This window comes from Haematobia irritans, chromosome 2, assembly GCF_050003625.1.
Source record: "Haematobia irritans isolate KBUSLIRL chromosome 2, ASM5000362v1, whole genome shotgun sequence".
Classification (NCBI taxonomy): domain Eukaryota; kingdom Metazoa; phylum Arthropoda; class Insecta; order Diptera; family Muscidae; genus Haematobia; species Haematobia irritans.
In genome coordinates, this window is record NC_134398.1 from 62,027,823 (window position 1) to 62,033,200 (window position 5,378).

Genomic DNA, 5,378 nt, shown 5'->3' on the forward strand with positions numbered 1-5,378 from the left:
GAAGAAATGATTAAATTTTATAATTTTTTTTTTTCAATTTTACCTTTTGCCGGACGGGGATTCGAACAGCGGACCACACAGTTTGTAAGCCAGCATACTAACCACTCGGCTACGTAGCTGTTATGGTCATCAAGAGATAATTATCGTTATAAGTTATATTTATATAGCATAGCTTGCGGCGCCCACGAGCCGATGCAAACATAGCATTGTTTAACAACATAATATTGTTAAACATACATTTGTTGGCAGCGTGGAGCAGTGGTTGGTCGTCCGCCTTGCGTGACAGGGGTCCTGGGTTCGATCCCTGCTTCGACCAACACCATTTTTTGTTTATTATATTTTTTAACATATATTCCAGATTCGTTCGGAAGTTCCCGAAAAGGTGTTCAGCATTACATACTATTATATTAAATTATTACTACGAAATTGTAAAGTGTGTTTTATAAAAGACTTAAAGTCAGAAAAGAAAAATGCTTGATATGAACGAAATGGACTGAGTTCAAATCAAATATTATTTTTTATTGCAAAAATAAAAATTGTGTAACAAATAAAGGTTTTTGTATACAAGTTTAAAATTTTCGAAGAAATTCAAAAACTCTTACAAAAGAAGAACGTGAATTCGAGTATATAAAAATATTTTTCCATCGAATCCTAAGGTTAACGATAACCATTCAGAAGCACATTATATTTAAATTCTAAATAGTAATTTTACAACAGCACATAAATTTATTTTGGTGTGAACAATTGTTTGCTAGCATGTAACATCATTAACTTAGAAATACAAATAAATATGAATTTTTATTAACGAATAATTTTGTACTTAATATAATTCTTAAGGCCGGTATAAATTGGAATTATCGCGTTAAAATGACCATGTTTACCCTTTTACTTTTCTTTAATAATTTCTTTTAAAGAAAAAAAACTTATTCAATTGTAGCTTTGGATCTTTCCCCACCATGTTATAATACAATTTACCGAAAAAAGTTGTAATGTTATTCTGGTTTTGCCGCTAAAATGAGAAATAATTTTAGCGGAAAAACTCGAACTCAATGCTCGCTTTTATTTTCGAAAAAATCCGTCAACTCCTCAGACTACTCATTAATTAAGAGGAACTAATCTTTGTTTTTATAGATCTTACTGTTTAAGTTTTCACTGTTTCGCCCTGTTTTCATTTTACATTCACAACTCTAACAAGTATATACGGCCGTAAGTTCGGCCAGGCCGAATCTTATGTACCCTCCACCATGGATTGCGTAGGAACTTCTACTAAAGGCTGCCATCCACAATCGAATTACTTGGGTTGCGATAACACTTGCCAATGGCAAGGTATCGTAAAACTTTTTAACACTGTCTTCTAAATTGTAAGTTAGCCCATACGGGGTATATATTAAACAAAAAAGGCCGATTAAATACGTATATAATCTAGTTTGACAAAATTTTCTATAGAAATAAAATTTTGACAAAATTTTCTATAGAAATGAAACCTTGACAAAATTTTCTATAGAAATAAAATTTTGACAAATTTTTCTATAGAAATAAAAATTTGACGAAATTTTCTATAGAAATAAAAACTTGACAAAATTTTCTATAGAAATAAAATGTTGACAAAATTTTCTATGGAAGTAAAATGTTGACAAAATTTTCTATAGCAATACAATTTTGACAAAAATTTCTATAGAAATAAAATGTTGACAAAGTTTTTGTATAAAAATAAAATTTTGACAAAATTTTGTATAGAAATAAAATGTTGACAAAATTTTCTACAGAAATAAATTTTTTACAAAATTTTCTATAGAAATAAACTTTTGACAAACATTTCTATAGAAATAAACTTTTGACAAAACTTTCTATAGAAATGAAATTTTAACAAAACTTTCTATAGTAATAAAATTTGACAAAATTTTCTATGGAAATAAAGTTTTGGTAGATTACAAAAATTTTCTATAGAAATAAAATTTTGACAAAATTTTCTATGGAAATAAAATTTTGACAAACATTTGTATAGAAATAAACTTTTGACAAAACTTTCTATAGAAATGAAATTTTGACAAAACTTTCTATAGTAATAAAATTTGACAAAATTTTGTATGGAAATAAAGTTTTGGTAGATTATTTTTGGCGATATGGACCAATTTTTGTGTAATAAGTCATCGGCTATATATAACTTAAGACCGATATGGACCAATTTTTACATGGCTGTTAGAGGCCATATATTGACAAAATGTACCAAATTTCAACCGTATCGGATGAATTTTGCTCTTCCAAGAGGCTCCGGAGGTCAAATCTGGGGATCGGTTTATATGGGGGCTATATATAATTATGGACCGATATGGACCAATTTTTGCATGGTTGTTAGAGGCCGTATACTAACATCAGGTACCAAATGTCAACCGGATCGGATGAATTTTGCCCCTCCAAAAGTCTCCGGAGGTCAAATCTGGGGATCGGTTTATATGGGGGCTATATATAATTATTGACCGATATGGACCAATTTTTGCATGGTTGCTAGATACCATATACTAACATCAGGTACCAAATTTCAATCAGATCGGATGAATTTTGCCCCTCCAAGAGGCTCCGGAGGTCAAATCTGGGGATCGGTTTATATGGGGGCTATATATAATTATGGACCGATATGGACCAATTTTTGCATGGTTGTTAGATACCGTATACTAAGACCACGTACCAAATTTCAACAGGATCGGATGAATTTTGCTGCTCCGGGAGGCTCCCCAAGCCAAATTTGGGGATCGGTTTATATGGGGGCTATACGTAAACGTGGTCCGATATGGCCCATTTTCAATACCATCCGACCTACATCAATAACAACTACTTGTGCCAAGTTTCAAGTCGATAGCTTGTTTCGTTCGGAAGTAAGCGTGATTTCCACAGACGGACGGACAGCCGGACAGACGGACAGACGGACGGACGGACAGACGGACAGACGGACAGACGGACAGACGGACGGACGGACGGACATGCTTAGATCGACTCAGAATTTCACCACGACCCAGAATATATATACTTTATGGGGTCTTAGAGCAATATTTCGATGTGTTACAAACGGAATGACAAAGTTAATATACCCCCATTCTATGGTGGAGGGTATAAAAAGAGTGCACTGAAAAAATATTGTCGTGAGGCCAAAGAGTTCATGTCCTTAAAATAAGAATACAACTTTTGCTTAGCTTAGAAGACGCATTTCTCTAATATAAAGTTTTTTTCCATGTTCAAAGGTCGATACTTTCAATGAAGTCGTGTTGTCGTTATAATTAAGTGATTTGACTTAAAAATGAGTATCATAACATGAAAGAACAAATTGTTGGACTAAGGTCATCTTGACTTTAATAATTCAGAAAAATTCTTTAAAATTAATGAAACTGTCTTTAAATTTGTTGAATTTTTGCATCTTGACTACAAGGCAAAAATCATTAAAAAATAGGATATGTTTTTCAATACTTTATTTTAAAGACATTTTTTACTTGAAACATAGCATAATTTCTACTGGAAGTCTTGTTTTTAACGGACATTTTATAGCATATGAAAAAAAAGCTGAAAAAGCTAAAAACTGAAATGTGCTTCGTAGAGTCAAGTACACAAAACCCCATTTAAAAGAGAATTGTGTCTTAAAAGCATCCTTACTTGTATTCTCCGCTTCTTTGGTTCGGAATCAATACCGAAATTGTTAAAGTGGAAACACAATCTTTGGAACCGGATATGCTTTTTGTTCAGTGTATAGTGCCCTTTCGTTAGTTTTTATGAAGATCCCTTTAATTACCTTTGTATGAATATTTTGACTTACTCGTCCTACGATCCGATTTTTTTTTTGACGAAACAAAAAAATTGTGCCCGTAATGCGAAAATGATAAACAAAACTCATGCTCCTTTTTTCAAATATATTTTATCTTGGTTCCGAATGAATTTTCTCTCCGAATACTCATTTTAATATTTTACTTAAGCATATACAATTTTTGGCGAAGTCTTATATCACAACATATATATGTTTACTCATAATATGTAAATTTATACTTGTTTATATTCACACGTAGTATTTTTCCAATATTTAATGAAATTTTCTTTGTGTATATATATTTGTAATGCGCCAATTGGTTACTTTCATTATTTTACTTCCAGCATACACTTTGTCTCTCTTTGTAAACACATATATGTTTATGGGCTATTTCTAAATTAATATATGTTTGAATCCAAGCATATTATGTTTACAAACTTTTATGTCCCAAACATAATATGTTCTAACATATTAACATATATGTCCCAAAAATATTGTGTTTAAAAATTTGAGTTCCAAACATATAATGTTTATACCCAAACATATGAAAAACAGTCGTGAAAGTACTAATCGAAAGTTATTTTAAAATTTGACAACCCTGTTCATGAGAAAAAAGCTGCCAATGTTTACCCAAATTTATACAAGTTGCGTGTACTCAAGTAAAGTAAAAATTTAAATATTCGTGCTTAATTTTTTTCGCAATAAAATTGAATAAAGAAAAATTTTAATGTGGATTCTAAGAGGAGGATTCTTAGTTCAAAATGTTGTTTTTGGACTTGAATTTGTAGTTTCAATAACGCTGTTTACTTGTGAAAATTTTTGTGCATACCTTAATTTGCGAGGAATAGAACTAGATTTGTTAACAATTGTTAATGAAAATCTTTGCTTGTTATTGTTCGTGAGGAAGTATACTTTTACGTGATGTAAAGTTTGTCAGCCCAAACTTGCCTATACTAAAATAAATGTAATTTTTCTAGAAATCGTGAAGATAAAAATAGCTAATTATTATCATTTTGGCTGAATAGCAAAACAAAAAAAATAAAAATGCTATATTTACTTCTTGGAAAATTTAAATACCACATAAAATTGACGAAGAATTAAGCTAATTAGTTAAAACACAAATAACTATATTAAAAGGAAGTGTGAAAGCCACAAGAGAACCAAAATAATGGTCAAATGGGCAAAATTGGGCTATACATATATATGGGAGCTATAACTAAATCTGACCCGAATTTAAGGGTACTTTAAAAAATGACTTTGTGTTAAATTTGAAGACAATCGGTTAGTAAATAAGCGCAGTATGATTTAATTTGTCGAAATCGGGCGATACATATATATGGGGACTATATCTAACTTTGATCCAATTTTTTTTCCAAAATTCAACAATGTCTGTCCTTTTACCAGGAAAACACGTTGTACCAAATTTTATCAAAATCGGTTAATAATTGCGACCGGAATCCTGCGAACAACAAACACAGACGGACGGAATTAGAATTAGATGCCGAAGAAAGTGATTTTAATGGTTAATATCTGTTTAATCTTAATAAAAGATTGGTAAAATAAAGACCTTAATAAAATAAATTTAATA